Source organism: Bactrocera oleae, unplaced genomic scaffold, assembly GCF_042242935.1.
Source record: "Bactrocera oleae isolate idBacOlea1 unplaced genomic scaffold, idBacOlea1 ctg00000010.1, whole genome shotgun sequence".
Classification (NCBI taxonomy): Eukaryota; Metazoa; Arthropoda; class Insecta; order Diptera; family Tephritidae; genus Bactrocera; species Bactrocera oleae.
Window position 1 is genome coordinate 620,001 of NW_027212753.1, and position 20,000 is coordinate 640,000.

Below are 20,000 nucleotides of genomic sequence, written 5' to 3' on the forward strand. Positions count from 1 at the left end.
ATAAAGTCTATGAAGTAATAAATTTTCATATAAGTATTAAATGTATAAAGTCTATGAAGTAAAATATAAAGTCTATGAAGTAATAAATTTTTATATAAGTATAAAAAATATAAAGTCTATGAAGTAATGAATTTTCATATAAGTATTAATTGTATAAAGTCTATGAAGTAATAAATTTTCATATGAGTATTAAATGTATAAAGTCTATGAAGTAAAATATAAAGTCTATGAAGTAATAAATTTTCATATAAGTAGTAAATATATAAAGTCTATGAAGTAATAAATTTTCATATAAGTATTAATTGTATAAAGTCTATGAAGTAATAAATTTTCATATAAGTATTAATTGTATAAAGTCTATGAAGTAATAAATTTTCATATAAGTATTAATTGTATAAAGTCTATGAAGTAATAAATTTTCATATAAGTATTAATTGTATAAAGTCTATGAAGTAATAAATTTTCATATAAGTACTAAATGTATAAAGTCTATGAAGTAATAAATTTTCATATAAGTAGTAAATATATAAAGTCTATGAAGTAATAAATTTTCATATAAGTATTAATTGCATAAAGTCTATGAAGTAATAAATTTTCATATAAGTACTAAATGTATAAAGTCTATGAAGTAATAAATTTTCATATAAGTAGTAAATATATAAAGTCTATGAAGTAATAAATTTTCATATAAGTATTAATTGTATAAAGTCTATGAAGTAATAAATTTTCATATAAGTATTAATTGTATAAAGTCTATGAAGTAATAAATTTTCATATAAGTATTAATTGTATAAAGTCTATGAAGTAATAAATTTTCATATAAATATTAATTGTATAAAGTCTATGAAGTAATAAATTTTCATATAAGTACTAAATGTATAAAATCTATGAAGTAATAAATTTTCATATAAGTAGTAAATATATAAAGTCTATGAAGTAATAAATTTTCATATAAGTATTAAATGTATAAAGTCTATGAAGTAAAATATAAAGTCTATGAAGTAATAAATTTTTATATAAGTATAAAAAATATAAAGTCTATGAAGTAATGAATTTTCATATAAGTATTAATTGTATAAAGTCTATGAAGTAATAAATTTTCATATAAGTATTAAATGTATAAAGTCTATGAAGTAATAAATTTTCATATAAGTATTAATTGTATAAAGTCTATGAAGTAATAAATTTTCATATAAGTATTAATTGTATAAAGTCTATGAAGTAATAAATTTTCATATAAGTATTAATTGTATAAAGTCTATGAAGTAATAAATTTTCATATAAGTACTAAATGTATAAAGTCTATGAAGTAATAAATTTTCATATAAGTAGTAAATATATAAAGTCTATGAAGTAATAAATTTTCATATAAGTATTAATTGTATAAAGTCTATGAAGTAATAAATTTTCATATAAGTATTTATTGTATAAAGTCTATGAAGTAATAAATTTTCATATAAGTATTAATTGTATAAAGTCTATGGAGTAATAAATTTTCATATAAGTACTAAATGTATAAAGTCTATGAAGTAATAAATTTTCATATAAGTAGTAAATATATAAAGTCTATGAAGTAATAAATTTTCATATAAGTATTAAATGTATAAAGTCTATGAAGTAAAATATAAAGTCTATGAAGTAATAAATTTTTATATAAGTATAAAAAATATAAAGTCTATGAAGTAATGAATTTTCATATAAGTATTAAATGTATAAAGTCTATGAAGTAATAAATTTTCATATAAGTATTAATTGTATAAAGTCTATGAAGTAATAAATTTTCATATAAGTATTAATTGTATAAAGTCTATGAAGTAATAAATTTTCATATAAGTATTAATTGTATAAAGTCTATGAAGTAATAAATTTTCATATAAGTAGTAAATATATAAAATCTATGAAGTAATAAATTTTCATATAAGTATTAAATGTATAAAGTCTATGAAGTAAAATATAAAGTCTATGAAGTAATAAATTTTTATATAAGTATAAAAAATATAAAGTCTATGAAGTAATGAATTTTCATATAAGTATTAAATGTATAAAGTCTATGAAGTAATAAATTTTCATATAAGTATTAATTGTATAAAGTCTATGAAGTAATAAATTTTCATATAAGTATTAATTGTATAAAGTCTATGAAGTAATAAATTTTCATATAAGTATTAATTGTATAAAGTCTATGAAGTAATAAATTTTCATATAAGTATTAATTGTATAAAGTCTATGAAGTAATAAATTTTCATATAAGTAGTAAATATATAAAGTCTATGAAGTAATAAATTTTCATATGAGTATTAAATGTATAAAGTCTATGAAGTAAAATATAAAGTCTATGAAGTAATAAATTTTTATATAAGTATAAAAAATATAAAGTCTATGAAGTAATGAATTTTCATATAAGTATTAAATGTATAAAGTCTATGAAGTAATAAATTTTCATATAAGTATTAAATGTATAAAGTCTATGAAGTAATAAATTTTCATATAAGTATTAAATATGAAGTCATACAAGTTAAAAATTTAAAAAAAAAATCGATTGTAAAAATACTTTTGATGTTATTAGTTGTATTATGACCATGACGATATTTGAAAATGATATAAATTACCCACGTATATATGAGTTTTTAAATTTTAAATAGGTTAAAAGAATTTTTCCATATATTTTCGGGTTGGTAACGTCAACATGGGAGAGAACATTTATAACAAATTTGCACAAATCTGCTCAAATTGACATATACTGAAATAGTACTTATATGAAAATTTATTACTTCATAGACTTTATACATTTAGTACTTATATGAAAATTTTTTACTGCTAGGAAATGTATTATACTTTTATATATTTGAATTCCTTATGTTAGTTTATTAGTAAGAAATTGTTTTTAAATACTTATAAGTATGAATATTACTATACTTATATGATTTATGTATTTAGTACTTGTATGAAAATTTTCATACTTGTATGACTTTATTTACTTAGTATTTATATGGAAATATTTTTTACTTTATATGTATTTTTAAGTAAATATGAAAATGAAAGTTGATTTTGTGTGCCTTTTTATTCCTGGTTTTTATACAGTTAGTTTAAATAGAAATAGATTTTGTTTTATACAAAACTCTATATTCTGTACTAACATATTGTATATAATGAGCGTTTTTTATTCCTGGTTTTTATACAGTTAGTTTAAATAGAAATAGATTTTGTTTTATACAAAACTCTATATTCTGTACTAACATATTGTATATAATGAGCGTTTTTTATTCCTGGTTTTTATACAGTTAGTTTAAATAGAAATAGATTTTGTTTTATACAAAACTCTATATTCTGTACTAACATATTGTATATAATGAGCGTTTTTTATTCCTGGTTTCCTACAGTTAGTTTAAATAGAAATAGATTTTGTTTTATACAAAAACATAAAAAATCTATTATTCTATACTAACATATTGTAGAAATAAATATTAAACAATATTTTAGTTTTATTTGTGAGCTATTCTAATATTTACTCATAAAATATATGTGTAAAAGGATGGTTTTTAAATAAAATAAAATATTAATGTGTTGCACCCGAAAATACTTTTTATCATATATTTATTATTGAAATAAATATAATAGAATTTGAAATTATTAATTTCAAATCAAGAAAAAAATGTATATACTCTTAAAAAAAGGTATATATATTACTATATGCATTGAAATAAAGTAAAATGTATAGAATGATATTATTTGAAAATTTTGCCAATATAAGAAGAAATATCGTTCTTACATAATAATTAAATAATAATATGTATAGAGAACGAAAATTCTTTTCACGATACCAAAACAAAAATTAAAAAAATCCATTACAAAATCACACAATAGAAATGAAATATAATGAAAAAAAATATAATAAAGAAAGAAACATAGAAAAATTGTTGTGTATATTGTAAATGTTTTTATGTTTTGTGTATTTGTGTATAATTTTCAAATAAGAAAATATCATTTTAAACTTTTATATAATATAAAAAATATTATATAAAAAAGAAATATATATTATTCTGGTTGATCCTGCCAGTAGTTATATGCTTGTCTCAAAGATTAAGCCATGCATGTCTAAGTACAAACAAATTAAAAGTGAAACCGCAAAAGGCTCATTATATCAGTTATGGTTCCATAGATCGTTAACAGTTACTTGGATAACTGTGGTAATTCTAGAGCTAATACATGCAAAATAAACACGGACCTTTTGGAACGTGTGCTTTTATTAGGCTAAAACCAAGCGATTATTCGATCGTTATATTGGTTGAACTCTAGATAACTTGCAGATCGTATGGTCTCGTACCGACGACAGATCTTTCAAATGTCTGCCCTATCAACTTTTGATGGTAGTATCTAGGACTACCATGGTTGCAACGGGTAACGGGGAATCAGGGTTCGATTCCGGAGAGGGAGCCTGAGAAACGGCTACCACATCTAAGGAAGGCAACAGGCGCGTAAATTACCCACTCCCAGTTCGGGGAGGTAGTGACGAAAAATAACAATACAGGACTCATATCCGAGGCCCTGTAATTGGAATGAGTACACTTTAAATCCTTTAACAAGGACCTATTGGAGGGCAAGTCTGGTGCCAGCAGCCGCGGTAATTCCAGCTCCAATAGCGTATATTAAAGTTGTTGCGGTTAAAACGTTCGTAGTTGAATTTGTGCTTCATACGGGTAGTACAACTATAATTGTGGTATGTACATTACCTTATGTATGTAAGCGTATTACCGGTGGAGTTCTTATATATAATTAATACAATGTATTTTTTATATATTCCTCCTATTTAAACCTGCTTCAGTGCTCTTCATCGAGTGTTGTTGTGGGCCGGTACAATTACTTTGAACAAATTAGAGTGCTTAAAGCAGGCTCCAAATGCCTGAATATTTTGTGCATGGAATAATGAAATAAGACCTCTGTTCTACTTTCATTGGTTTTTAGATCAAGAGGTAATGATTAATAGAAGCAGTTTGGGGGCATTAGTATTACGACGCGAGAGGTGAAATTCTTGGACCGTCGTAAGACTAACTTAAGCGAAAGCATTTGCCAAAGATGTTTTCATTAATCAAGAACGAAAGTTAGAGGTTCGAAGGCGATCAGATACCGCCCTAGTTCTAACCATAAACGATGCCAGCTAGCAATTGGGTGTAGCTACTACTATGGCTCTCTCAGTCGCTTCCCGGGAAACCAAAGCTTTTGGGCTCCGGGGGAAGTATGGTTGCAAAGCTGAAACTTAAAGGAATTGACGGAAGGGCACCACCAGGAGTGGAGCCTGCGGCTTAATTTAACTCAACACGGGAAAACTTACCAGGTCCGAACATAAGCGTGTAAGACAGATTGATAGCTCTTTCTCGAATCTATGGGTGGTGGTGCATGGCCGTTCTTAGTTCGTGGAGTGATTTGTCTGGTTAATTCCGATAACGAACGAGACTCAAATATATTAAATAGATGCTTTCAGGATTATGGTGTTGAAGCTTATATAGCCTTCATTCATGCGTTCATCTTGAATGTACAAGTGTTTGAATGTGTTTATATAAGTGGAGTCGTACCTGTTGGTTTGTCCCATTATAAGGACACTAGCTTCTTAAATGGACAAATTGCGTCTAGCAGTAACGAGATTGAGCAATAACAGGTCTGTGATGCCCTTAGATGTCCTGGGCTGCACGCGCGCTACAATGAAAGTATCAACGTGTATTTCCTAGACCGAGAGGTCCGGGTAAACCGCTGAACCACTTTCATGCTTGGGATTGTGAACTGAAACTGTTCACATGAACTTGGAATTCCCAGTAAGTGTGAGTCATTAACTCGCATTGATTACGTCCCTGCCCTTTGTACACACCGCCCGTCGCTACTACCGATTGAATTATTTAGTGAGGTCTCCGGACGTGATCACTGTGACGCCTTGTGTTTCACGGTTGTTTCGCAAAAGTTGACCGAACTTGATTATTTAGAGGAAGTAAAAGTCGTAACAAGGTTTCCGTAGGTGAACCTGCGGAAGGATCATTATTGTGTTCCTATCCGAAAAGAAAAAAAAATAATTATATAAAAACAAAATAAAAAAAAAGAATAAAAAAGAAAAAAAAGTTTTCTTTTTGTTCTTTTCATTCAAAATGTTTTGAATTATACAATGTTTTGAATGTTTTTCTGTTTTTTTTTTTTTTTTTAACTCCTTGTAATGCATTATGACAATATATATTATATTGTGAACTTCGCATACATTGTATTTGAACGCAATAAAAAAACCTTTAAACATATAGCTGTACTTATTATTTATATAGAAAATAATATTTAATTGTGATATTTATATAAAATATTATAAATGATAAGTTAACTTGTTCACATTAACGTGTGTAATACCTTTTTTTTATGGTATTTTCTATTTGTGATTAAAAACATGTTGAAAAATTTAAAAAAAGAAAACGCACAAATAGAGAAGAAAATAATATATAAAAGGTATTACTGTTTTTGTTGACCTAAGACATGCGCAGCTGCAAATGTTTGGGTTTAAAATTACAATTTATTGAAAGATGTTTTAAACTTATGTATTAAAAATTTATTATTGATTAATTATTAATACTTTCAATAAATTAAAATTCTTTGACTTTGAATTAAAAAAATACAAAAAAATTATCACTCTAAGCGGTGGATCACTCGGCTCATGGGTCGATGAAGAACGCAGCAAACTGTGCGTCATCGTGTGAACTGCAGGACACATGAACATCGACATTTTGAACGCATATTGCGGTCCATGCTGTTATGTACTTTAATTAATTTTAAAGTGCTGCTTGGACTACATATGGTTGAGGGTTGTAAGACTATGCTAAATTAGTTGCTTATTCTTTTAGTCAATTAATAGAATTTAAGCATATGGCATATTATTGGATTGTATTTTTCAATCCATAATATTAATAGCATAAAAAGAAATATAGAAAATATATTCTTGAATACCTCATATTTGAACGAAAATTTATGATAAATGAGAATCTTAGTATTCCCATAAAAGAAAAAATTTTCAACATTATTTAAATTATATTAAATAATACATAAGAGGAATGTCTAGCATAAAATAAATTTTTATTCTAGAATTAATTCACTCTATTGTATTGAGAAAAATTTATAATAAAAAAAAATATATGATATGTGGAGGAATAATGTTGTTAATTTTATTAATTATTATATTATGAATTTTAAAAAGGGATGAAAAGATTGAATAATATTGAGTAATCAAGATATAAAAATATATTTCTTTAAAATAGCAAATAGCAAAAAAATTAAATAAAAATAAACAAATCAATCTAAAATATATTTTATACAACCTCAACTCATATGGGACTACCCCCTGAATTTAAGCATATTAATGAGGGGAGGAAAAGAAACTAACAAGGATTTTCTTAGTAGCGGCGAGCGAAAAGAAAATAGTTCAGCACTAAGTCACTTTGTCTATATGGCAAATGTGAGATGCAGTGTATGGAATATCTTAATATCTAGTATGAGAAATTAACGATTTAAGTCCTTCTTAAATGAGGCCATTTACCCATAGAGGGTGCCAGGCCCGTATAACGTTAATGATTACTAGAAAGATATTTCCAAAGAGTCGTGTTGCTTGATAGTGCAGCACTAAGTGGGTGGTAAACTCCATCTAAAACTAAATATAACCATGAGACCGATAGTAAACAAGTACCGTGAGGGAAAGTTGAAAAGAACTCTGAATAGAGAGTTAAATAGTACGTGAAACTGCTTAGAGGTTAAGCCCGATGAACCTGAATATCCATTATGAAAAATTCATCATTATAACTGTAGTATTTAATTTTAAATATTATAGTAATAGTGTGCATTTTTTTCATATAAGGACATTGTAATCTATTAACATAATAAAATATTTATCAAAAGATCATTGGTTTTTAAGTTTATTCAAATTAATTTGCTTTTAGCTTATTAACATAGAATAATTACTGATGATTTGATAAAGTGTTGATAGATTTTATTATATATAATGCTAAAATTCTTTTGAATTTTACAATAATATTATTATCATTGATTTTAATATTAATTGTATGCATTTATATGATTAACAATGCGAAAGATTCAGGATACCTTCGGGACCCGTCTTGAAACACGGACCAAGGAGTCTAACATATGTGCAAGTCATTGGGTTATATTAAACCTAATGGCGAAATTAACTTAACTGTATTAATAATGGGATTAATTTTTAATGTATTACATTATTAATTCAATCCCGGGGCGTTCCATATAGTTATGTATAATGATAATTTATTATTATTTATACCTCTAACTGGAGCGTACCTTGAGCATATATGCTGTGACCCGAAAGATGGTGAACTATACTTGATCAGGTTGAAGTCAGGGGAAACCCTGATGGAAGACCGAAACAGTTCTGACGTGCAAATCGATTGTCAGAATTGAGTATAGGGGCGAAAGACCAATCGAACCATCTAGTAGCTGGTTCCCTCCGAAGTTTCCCTCAGGATAGCTGGTGCATTTAAAAATTATGTAAAATAATCTTATCTGGTAAAGCGAATGATTAGAGGCCTTAGGGTCGAAACGACCTTAACCTATTCTCAAACTTTAAATGGGTAAGAACCTCACCTTTCTTGATATGAAGGTTGAGGTTATGATATAATGTGCCCAGTGGGCCACTTTTGGTAAGCAGAACTGGCGCTGTGGGATGAACCAAACGTAATGTTACGGTGCCTAAATTAACAACTCATGCAGATACCATGAAAGGCGTTGGTTGCTTAAAACAGCAGGACGGTGGACATGGAAGTCGTAATCCGCTAAGGAGTGTGTAACAACTCACCTGCCGAAGCAACTAGCCCTTAAAATGGATGGCGCTTAAGTTGTATACCTATACATTACCGCTAAAGTACATGATTTATAATACAATTTCGGTTGGATTATAAATTTTGAAACTTTAGTGAGTAGGAGGGTACAATGGTGTGCTTAGAAGTGTTTGGCGTAAGCCTGCATGGAGCCGCTATTGGTACAGATCTTGGTGGTAGTAGCAAATAATCGAATGAGACCTTGGAGGACTGAAGTGGAGAAGGGTTTCGTGTGAACAGTGGTTGATCACGAGTTAGTCGGTCCTAAGTTCAAGGCGAAAGCCGAAAATTTTCAAGTTTTAATGAAATGAAATGAATGAATTTTTATTCCATAGTAATTAAACACTTGAATAATTTTGAACGAAAGGGAATACGGTTCCAATTCCGTAACCTGTTGAGTATCCGTTTGTTATTAAAAATGGGCCTTGTGCTCATCCTGGCAACAGGAACGACCATAAAGAAGCCGTCGAGAGGTATCGGAAGAGTTTTCTTTTCTGTTTTATAGTCGTACTACCATGGAAGTCTTTCGAAGAGAGATATGGTAGATGGACTAGAAGAGCATGACATTTACTGTTGTGTCGATATTTTCTCCTCGGACCTTGAAAATTTATGGTGGGGTTACGCAAACTTCTCAACAGGCCGTACCAATATCCGCAGCTGGTCTCCAAGGTGAAGAGTCTCTAGTCGATAGAATAATGTAGGTAAGGGAAGTCGGCAAATTAGATCCGTAACTTCGGGATAAGGATTGGCTCTGAAGATTGAGATAGTCGGGCTTGATTGGGAAGCAATACCATGGTTTATGTACTCGTTCTGGGTAAATAGAGAATTTCGATTCTTGTTCCCCGGATAGTAGTTACGTAGCCAATTGTGGAACTTTCTTGCTAAAATTTCTAAAGGATTTATTATTGTATAGATACTTTTTAAATTATAACGATTATCAATTAACAATCAATTCAGAACTGGCACGGACTTGGGGAATCCGACTGTCTAATTAAAACAAAGCATTGTGATGGCCCTAACGGGTGTTGACACAATGTGATTTCTGCCCAGTGCTCTGAATGTCAAAGTGAAGAAATTCAAGTAAGCGCGGGTAAACGGCGGGAGTAACTATGACTCTCTTAAGGTAGCCAAATGCCTCGTCATCTAATTAGTGACGCGCATGAATGGATTAACGAGATTCCCTCTGTCCCTATCTACTTCCCCTGCGGGTTTGGGGAAAGAATATGCCCGCGGCAAGGCATGCCTGTCGTAAAAGGCGACTAAAAGCCAATATGCACTATGACTGTTATTATATTCTTTGCCCAGTAATATCAGCATAGTATATGGAGTGATAGTGCTATAATACTCAGCTTGAACTGATATTAGAAACACTTTAAATGAAAAAGCAAATAAAAAGACATTTGAAGTTCAAGCGACAAATGTCACCAGTCATTTGAGTAATGGGGAGCTCAACTGGCAGTAGTTTAGGCTACGCAGTCTGACCGGAGACTTTCCGGTACCACGGGGAGCAGAAAGCCCTTGGACTTCTGTTCAATCTGCTCATTGGGTTCGGCCCTTTGGGGAGTATCGTGGTGGCTGTGGTTTAAACCTAAATGCTGGAAGAACTGAATTTTCAGTTCGAAAAAAGAAGTTACATAAGTAACTGGGTGCCGTACCCGAAAACGGAAGAGGTTTTAGGTCGGCCTCGAATCATACCAAGATGGTAGTGTGGACCCAGACACACTGCCACTGGTATCCAAATAAATACTTGCATAAGCTCGTTTTGTTTGGGGCGCTGATCAACGCATTGTATTGATCCGTTGTGTTTTGAACACCGTGAGGTAAGGCCGTCGCCGGCAGGTACTCACGTAAATCTACAACGAAAGTTGTCCCTATCTACTCGATTCGTTGTTTGGATTCCGACGCGAATAGACGTGCGTGCGCATCGTTGTGATTAGTAATTTTCGGTGATTTTTCGGTATTTTCTTTTGAGCGATATTTGTTTACGCGTTAGCATAAGCACCGTTGCTTGTCGAGTGTGTGAAATTGTTGCTACAATTTCTTGCGGAATTTCGCTTTGTGCGAGTATTCGCGTTTTGTTGTTAGTGCTCGGGTACGTGACCGCGAGTGTGTTTTTTCGTGCAAGGGCACAATTGGCGCGTTTTTTGGGCATTTTTCGGTGGAATAGCGGTAAGTACATATTTTTTAATATTGTGTACAGTACCTTAGGTGCTACCGCAACGTGGTCGTTCACGTTGTTGTTGGTGGGGGACTTTTTGCATAGCCCCAGTTTAGTGCCGTATTGTTGGTATTCTTTGCCGGCAGAGTCGCCTATTTGGAGTGTTGTGTTGGGCATCTGGTGTTCAGTTGGCCAGTTTCAGCAGGTTTCGAGCAGGATTGCTCAAAAGGTACCAGCGTCTGTCCAGTGTCGAAGTGAGTGTACCGTGTGCAGACAAACGGTCGTAGCAGTGTGCGTTTAACCCACGGATCGGTTCGGTCCAGCGCCACATCGGTCGACTCGCGGCCGTTACGGGGACATTGATCCGTCCGGCGGTCAATTTGAGTGACCTCTGTCCAGGCCTTTTGGCTGGAGTTGTGGGCTGTACCCTAGCGAGAACGCATTAATCGTCCGCTTGGGTCGTCGCTGCTATAGAGCGGGTCTGCGCTAGAGATACTTTCTCTAGCGCGTTCAGTTGCACGTACTTGGCGAGCGGCTGTTTTCGGCATCTGTTGAACTAGTGCCATCTGCGTCAGTGGTAAGTTCGGCGGATCAGCCTACCAAAGGGCGTCCGAAGGCAAGAATGCCTCCACCACGGAGGAGGAGGGTTAAATCCCTCGCTGGGAGTGAGGAGTCCGGTCCATCGGTGGTAACGGTGGACACTTCGGGAGACGAGGCGGTGAGGCCATCGGTGAGGTCCCCGCCACGGCGGAAGGCGCGTTTGGGGTCGCCGGCAGAAACGGGGGGTGATGAGGGCGGGAGCGGTAGTGGTAGCGGTTGCGATAACGGTGACACCGCTGAAAAAGCGGCTGTTCACCCCGCAAAGTCGGGCGAGGGCGAAGTGGGTGTTGCGCGCGTTGATACGGGCGCGAAGAAAACGGGCGCTAGCAAAACGAGCGCGAGCAATACGAGCGCGAGCAAGGGCGGCGCGAGCAACCGTGGTGCTCTTAAGGGGGGTGTTGTTGTCGGGGGTGGTGCGGTTAGCCATGTCGCGGCTATTAAGAAAATTTCGGCGGAGCTAAGCGAAGTAGTTTTTGGGGCCGAAAATTTCGCTATAGGGACCGCGAAGGGGCTGATGGAGCTTGCCTCGAAATACGAGGCACTTCTGATGACGGTAGTAACCGAGAATGCCCATCTTCGTGGTCAAGTTGACGCCCTTAGAGGAGGCTGTGGAGGGCACTCCTCGCCGCCGAGCAGGTCAATGCCGGCTCCATCGGCACCGATGCCTCCGCCCCCAGCACCTGTACTGGAGGCGATTGCACCGGTGGCGCAGAAGCCTGTTGAGACCTGGTCAGTTGTGGTTAGGAGTAAGGGGCCTGCAGCTTCCTCTGAGGAAGTCATTAAAAAAGTTGTTAAGGAGGTGGGTCCTTCCCTGGGGGTAAGGATCCACGAGGTTAGGCCAATTAAGGGTGGTGGGGCGGTTATCCGCACTCCCTCTGTTTTAGAGAGGGAGAAAGTTGCGATGAACGCGAAATTCGGGGAGGTGGGGTTGGACGTGACTGTCAACCGGAAGTTGGGTCCTCGGGTTGTAGTCCAGGGGGTTCACACGGAGATCTCCCATGATGAGTTCATGGAAGAGTTACTCCGGCTGAACCTTCAGGATTTTAGCCCGGCGTCCCAGAGGTCAGATGTGAGGATGGTCAGTCGTCCCTGGAAGGTGGCCCCTGATGGTAGCACCAATGTCGTCCTTGAGGGTACGGACAAAATGATGTCCGCCCTCTTGGAGGCAGGTAGGTGCTACATCAAGTGGTTCTCCTTCCGGGTGCGACCGGATAGCCCCGTTGCTGGCTGCTTCCGGTGTATGAGTTTCGACCATAGAGTGGCTGTGTGTAGGGCCAAATCAGATGTCTGCCGGAGGTGCGGTCAGGAAGGCCACAGAGCTGCCAGTTGCGTCAATGCACTCCATTGCCGCAACTGCGCATTCAAGGGTAGACCAGCTGGGCATCTTATGATGTCCGCTGTCTGCCCGATATACTGTGGCATTGTTGAGCGCGCCCTCGCCAGACACTGATGGGGGGGATTATACAGTTAAACTGCCAGGGGGCGTATGCCGTAATGTGTGAATTGGGGGGGTGTATGGCTGAGGGGAGGTGCGGCATTGCCTTACTCCAGGAGCCCTACGCCACCAATGGTGTGGTTCGGGGTCTTCCTGGTAGTTTCAAGGTCTTCACGGACCTTGGGGCTAATGCTGCAATTGTTGTGAGTGATCCCAACTACGATTGTGTAGTTGTGGATTCCTCACAACTGGGTGTATGTGTCGCGATAGAGGGGGAGTTCGGTAGGCTGATTGTAGCTAGTTTGTACTGCAAATTTAGCGAGCCCCTAGAGCCCTACCTGGGCTACATGGATAAGCTACTACTACTTGCGAGTAGTAGCCCATTTATCCTAGGGCTGGATGCGAATGCCTCGTCTTCGATGTGGTTTAGTAAGGTATCCCGGCATTCGTCTGGATATCAAAGCCACAGTCGAGGCGAGGCATTAAGTGAATGGGTGGTGGCTAAAAACCTCCACATTGTGAATGAGCCGAGTGAATGGTACACGTTTGATGGGCCTGGGGGCGTGAGTGACATTGACGTGACGCTTATGAATCAGGCAGCAGATAGGGCGTTCGTAGCTAGATGGGAGGTTAAGGGAGGGTGGGGATTGAGTGATCATAATTTGATCCAAATTATGGTTACTCCCAAATCCCCTCCCTCGCTGTATGAGAGTCCATTGCGGCGATGGCGTACCTCTGGTATCGACTGGAACCAATATGGACGATCTGTCAGGGAAGCGGTATTGGGTATACCGCTTAGAGCGTTTGAGGATTTGGGGGTTGATGAGCAGGTTGCTCGTCTTTATGAGGTAGTGTGGGGGGTTAATGATAGGGTACTTAGAAAGTGTGAAAGTTTTATCGTTAGGAAAATTAAGTGGTGGACGCATGAGTTAACCTTGAAGAGGAGGACTGTCAGGCGATTGAGGCGAAAGTTTCAACGCGCTCGGCGGTCCAATTCTGACAGGCTGTCCCAGCTTAGGCATGAACTTAGTTGTGCTGCTAGGGAATATAAGGATATGTTGGTAAAAGTTAAAGAAGAGGAGTGGAGGAGTTTCGTGAGTGAGAATAGGGACGACCCGTGGGGTCAGGTCTATAGGATCTGCCGGGGTCGTAAGAGGGAGGACGTTACCTCTCTTCGCGTTGGTGACACTATGTTATCAACGTGGAGAGAGTGTGCGGGGGCTTTGTTAGGAGCGTTCTTTCCTAGGGCGGAGGTTCAGGTACCTCAAGCACAAGAGGTACCTGTCCCTCCATTAGACGATGGAGAGTTGGGGTACGCCTTTGGCCTGGTCAGGTCTAAACGGTCCCCAGGTTTTGATGGTTTGAACGGAGAGATGTGCAAAAGCTTGTGGAAGTTCATTCCGGAATACTTGGAGGCCATTTATAATAAGTGCGTGTGGGAGGGTTATTTTCCACGCGAGTGGAAAATTGCTAGGGTTGTACCTCTCCTGAAGTCCCCTGATAAGATCAGGAGTGATCCTCGCTCTTATCGGGGCATCAGTCTCCTTCCAGTACTTGGAAAAGTGCTGGAAAGAGTTATGGTGGAACGGCTTCAGGAGCTAACGCGGGGTATGTGGTCGGATAGACAGTATGGGTTCAGGAAAGGACGCAGTGTAGAGGATGCGTGGTTCTACGTTCAGGGTGCTGTTAGGGAGAATGTCAACAAATATGTCCTTGGCATATTTGTTGACTTCAAGGGGGCATTTGATTACCTAAGCTGGGATCGAGTGTTGCAACGGCTGGAGGAGCTTGGCTGTCCGGAAATTACTCTTTGGCGGAGTTACTTTTCGGACAGAAAAGCCTCTCTAGTCGGAATGAATGGGAGTGTGGAGATCGGAGTGGTTCGTGGCTGCCCGCAGGGATCCATCTGCGGTCCATATATTTGGAACCTCATGATGGACTCTCTGCTTGGACAGCTCGAACCCCTCTGTAAATGTTGTGCGTATGCGGACGACCTTCTCCTTCTGGTTGAAGGTCGATCGCGATTTGAGTTAGAGCGGGCGGGAGGACAATTTTTAGAAATTGTAAATAGTTGGGGTTTAGGTGTGGGGGTTGACATATCGATGGACAAAACGGTGACAATGCTGCTTAAGGGCAGATTGTCTCCGGTTCGTCCACCGATTGTCCGTGTGAATGGGGTCAGCATCAGGTATGTGACGCAAGTCAAATACCTGGGGCTGACCATGAGTGAAAGAATGTGTTTTACTCCACACTTGGCGAATTTGAAGGAGCGACTGCAGGCGGTCGTAGGCAAAGTGCGACGCATCTTGAGGAGCGATTGGGGCCTTGGACGCCGTGCTGTTCGCACCATATACCGTGGTCTATTTGTGGCTTGTGCCACTTATGGAGCCGCAATATGGTGGGAAACAGCGATGACGGTCTCTGGTCGCCGAAAACTCCTCTCGGTGCAACGTTGCATGATGCTTGCATGTTTGCCTGTATGTCGCACCGTTTCAACGGATGCGATGCAGGTTTTACTAGGTGCACCCCCTCTTGACCTGATTGTCATACAGCGTGCTGTTGCTTTCAGGTTAAGAAGGGGCTTGAGTGTGTCATTGCTGCGGAATGACTGGATTTCCGATGATGATGTGGAGAGGGAGGGGTATCTAGGGAGCAAGAGGCTTCTAGATGATAGGGTTAGGAGTAGGTGGCAAGACCGTTGGGACAATAGTCCTAACGGTCGGGTGACTTATGAGTACATCCGGGATGTTAGGTTCGTTGAGGGTAACCCAGACTTCAGATTTTGTCTGAGTCTGGGTTTTTTGTTAACGGGGCATGGGCCTCTGAATGCATTTTTGCATCAGAGGCACCTTTCTGATAGGTCGGGGTGTTTATGTGGGGCGCGATGTGAAGACTGGGCTCACTTGATCGCGGAGTGCCCGATGTACTCGGACATTAGGGATCTAGGGGGTATGGGGATTAGCTGGACTGATGGACGGTTAGATGTTAGCGGTGTGATCTCCACTAGTCGGAATGCCGAACAGTTAGGGTCGTTTGCGCGTGAATTGTTTAGGCGGCGGAGGCGTTTAACTGTGAGTTAGGGTTAGCTTCTTGTGTGAAAGGTGTGTGAGTGTAATGTGCGTATGGGGTTCAACCCTTGGTTACCAGTCCAGAGCTGTATGGAGGCTCAACTGGTAGTAGCTTCGGCTACGAGGTCTGACCGGAGACTTAATTCTGGTACCACGGGGAGCAGGGGCCCTTGGAGTTCGCTCCAACCTGCTCGTGCGGACTGGCCCTTCGGGGAGTATCGTGGTGGTTGTGGTTTATACCCAAATGCGGGAAGAACTGACGTTTTGTCAGTTCAATGTGGAGTTGCATTGCAACCGGGTGCCGGACCCAAAGTACGGCAGAGGTTTTAGATAGGCCTCGAACCTTACCAAGGTGTGTAGTGTGTCCATTCCACACTACCAATCGGTACTGAAATATGCCTAGCATTTTCGGGGCGCTGATCAACGCATTGTATTGATACGCTGTGCTTTTGAGCGCCGTGAGATAAGGCCGTCGACGGCAGGTACTCACGTTAAACACACCGGACGTTGTCCCTATCTACTCATTCGTTGTTTGGATTCCGACGCGAATAGACGTGCGTGCGCATCGTTGTGATTAGTAATTTTCGGTGATTTTTCGGTATTTTCTTTTGAGCGATATTTGTTTACGCGTTAGCATAAGCACCGTTGCTTGTCGAGTGTGTGAAATTGTTGCTACAATTTCTTGCGGAATTTCGCTTTGTGCGAGTATTCGCGTTTTGTTGTTAGTGCTCGGGTACGTGACCGCGAGTGTGTTTTTTCGTGCAAGGGCACAATTGGCGCGTTTTTTGGGCATTTTTCGGTGGAATAGCGGTAAGTACATATTTTTTAATATTGTGTACAGTACCTTAGGTGCTACCGCAACGTGGTCGTTCACGTTGTTGTTGGTGGGGGACTTTTTGCATAGCCCCAGTTTAGTGCCGTATTGTTGGTATTCTTTGCCGGCAGAGTCGCCTATTTGGAGTGTTGTGTTGGGCATCTGGTGTTCAGTTGGCCAGTTTCAGCAGGTTTCGAGCAGGATTGCTCAAAAGGTACCAGCGTCTGTCCAGTGTCGAAGTGAGTGTACCGTGTGCAGACAAACGGTCGTAGCAGTGTGCGTTTAACCCACGGATCGGTTCGGTCCAGCGCCACATCGGTCGACTCGCGGCCGTTACGGGGACATTGATCCGTCCGGCGGTCAATTTGAGTGACCTCTGTCCAGGCCTTTTGGCTGGAGTTGTGGGCTGTACCCTAGCGAGAACGCATTAATCGTCCGCTTGGGTCGTCGCTGCTATAGAGCGGGTCTGCGCTAGAGATACTTTCTCCAGCGCGTTCAGTTGCACGTACTTGGCGAGCGGCTGTTTTCGGCATCTGTTGAACTAGTGCCATCTGCGTCAGTGGTAAGTTCGGCGGATCAGCCTACCAAAGGGCGTCCGAAGGCAAGAATGCCTCCACCACGGAGGAGGAGGGTTAAATCCCTCGCTGGGAGTGAGGAGTCCGGTCCATCGGTGGTAACGGTGGACACTTCGGGAGACGAGGCGGTGAGGCCATCGGTGAGGTCCCCGCCACGGCGGAAGGCGCGTTTGGGGTCGCCGGCAGAAACGGGGGGTGATGAGGGCGGGAGCGGTAGTGGTAGCGGTTGCGATAACGGTGACACCGCTGAAAAAGCGGCTGTTCACCCCGCAAAGTCGGGCGAGGGCGAAGTGGGTGTTGCGCGCGTTGATACGGGCGCGAAGAAAACGGGCGCTAGCAAAACGAGCGCGAGCAATACGAGCGCGAGCAAGGGCGGCGCGAGCAACCGTGGTGCTCTTAAGGGGGGTGTTGTTGTCGGGGGTGGTGCGGTTAGCCATGTCGCGGCTATTAAGAAAATTTCGGCGGAGCTAAGCGAAGTAGTTTTTGGGGCCGAAAATTTCGCTATAGGGACCGCGAAGGGGCTGATGGAGCTTGCCTCGAAATACGAGGCACTTCTGATGACGGTAGTAACCGAGAATGCCCATCTTCGTGGTCAAGTTGACGCCCTTAGAGGAGGCTGTGGAGGACACTCCTCGCCGCCGAGCAGGTCAATGCCGGCTCCATCGGCACCGATGCCTCCGCCCCCAGCACCTGTACTGGAGGCGATTGCACCGGTGGCGCAGAAGCCTGTTGAGACCTGGTCAGTTGTGGTTAGGAGTAAGGGGCCTGCAGCTTCCTCTGAGGAAGTCATTAAAAAAGTTGTTAAGGAGGTGGGTCCTTCCCTGGGGGTAAGGATCCACGAGGTTAGGCCAATTAAGGGTGGTGGGGCGGTTATCCGCACTCCCTCTGTTTTAGAGAGGGAGAAAGTTGCGATGAACGCGAAATTCGGGGAGGTGGGGTTGGACGTGACTGTCAACCGGAAGTTGGGTCCTCGGGTTGTAGTCCAGGGGGTTCACACGGAGATCTCCCATGATGAGTTCATGGAAGAGTTACTCCGGCTGAACCTTCAGGATTTTAGCCCGGCGTCCCAGAGGTCAGATGTGAGGATGGTCAGTCGTCCCTGGAAGGTGGCCCCTGATGGTAGCACCAATGTCGTCCTTGAGGGTACGGACAAAATGATGTCCGCCCTCTTGGAGGCAGGTAGGTGCTACATCAAGTGGTTCTCCTTCCGGGTGCGACCGGATAGCCCCGTTGCTGGCTGCTTCCGGTGTATGAGTTTCGACCATAGAGTGGCTGTGTGTAGGGCCAAATCAGATGTCTGCCGGAGGTGCGGTCAGGAAGGCCACAGAGCTGCCAGTTGCGTCAATGCACTCCATTGCCGCAACTGCGCATTCAAGGGTAGACCAGCTGGGCATCTTATGATGTCCGCTGTCTGCCCGATATACTGTGGCATTGTTGAGCGCGCCCTCGCCAGACACTGATGGGGGGGATTATACAGTTAAACTGCCAGGGGGCGTATGCCGTAATGTGTGAATTGGGGGGGTGTATGGCTGAGGGGAGGTGCGGCATTGCCTTACTCCAGGAGCCCTACGCCACCAATGGTGTGGTTCGGGGTCTTCCTGGTAGTTTCAAGGTCTTCACGGACCTTGGGGCTAATGCTGCAATTGTTGTGAGTGATCCCAACTACGATTGTGTAGTTGTGGATTCCTCACAACTGGGTGTATGTGTCGCGATAGAGGGGGAGTTCGGTAGGCTGATTGTAGCTAGTTTGTACTGCAAATTTAGCGAGCCCCTAGAGCCCTACCTGGGCTACATGGATAAGCTACTACTACTTGCGAGTAGTAGCCCATTTATCCTAGGGCTGGATGCGAATGCCTCGTCTTCGATGTGGTTTAGTAAGGTATCCCGGCATTCGTCTGGATATCAAAGCCACAGTCGAGGCGAGGCATTAAGTGAATGGGTGGTGGCTAAAAACCTCCACATTGTGAATGAGCCGAGTGAATGGTACACGTTTGATGGGCCTGGGGGCGTGAGTGACATTGACGTGACGCTTATGAATCAGGCAGCAGATAGGGCGTTCGTAGCTAGATGGGAGGTTAAGGGAGGGTGGGGATTGAGTGATCATAATTTGATCCAAATTATGGTTACTCCCAAATCCCCTCCCTCGCTGTATGAGAGTCCATTGCGGCGATGGCGTACCTCTGGTATCGACTGGAACCAATATGGACGATCTGTCAGGGAAGCGGTATTGGGTATACCGCTTAGAGCGTTTGAGGATTTGGGGGTTGATGAGCAGGTTGCTCGTCTTTATGAGGTAGTGTGGGGGGTTAATGATAGGGTACTTAGAAAGTGTGAAAGTTTTATCGTTAGGAAAATTAAGTGGTGGACGCATGAGTTAACCTTGAAGAGGAGGACTGTCAGGCGATTGAGGCGAAAGTTTCAACGCGCTCGGCGGTCCAATTCTGACAGGCTGTCCCAGCTTAGGCATGAACTTAGTTGTGCTGCTAGGG

At 40.4% G+C, this 20,000-nt stretch overlaps 2 non-coding genes and 1 pseudogene across 2 annotated transcripts; all 3 read left to right on the plus strand.

Annotated features, from left to right (window-relative positions):
• Positions 1-4,037: 4,037 nt before the first annotated feature.
• LOC138858548 (small subunit ribosomal RNA) lies at positions 4,038-6,027 on the plus strand. The gene has a single exon (XR_011397636.1). It is a non-coding gene; the product is annotated as a small subunit ribosomal RNA (ribosomal RNA).
• Positions 6,028-6,652: 625 nt separating this feature from the next.
• Positions 6,653-6,831, plus strand: LOC138858609 (5.8S ribosomal RNA). The gene has a single exon (XR_011397661.1). It is a non-coding gene; the product is annotated as a 5.8S ribosomal RNA (ribosomal RNA).
• Positions 6,832-7,333: 502 nt separating this feature from the next.
• On the plus strand, positions 7,334-10,111 carry LOC138858571 (large subunit ribosomal RNA; annotated as a pseudogene).
• The last annotated feature ends 9,889 nt before the right edge of the window (positions 10,112-20,000 follow it).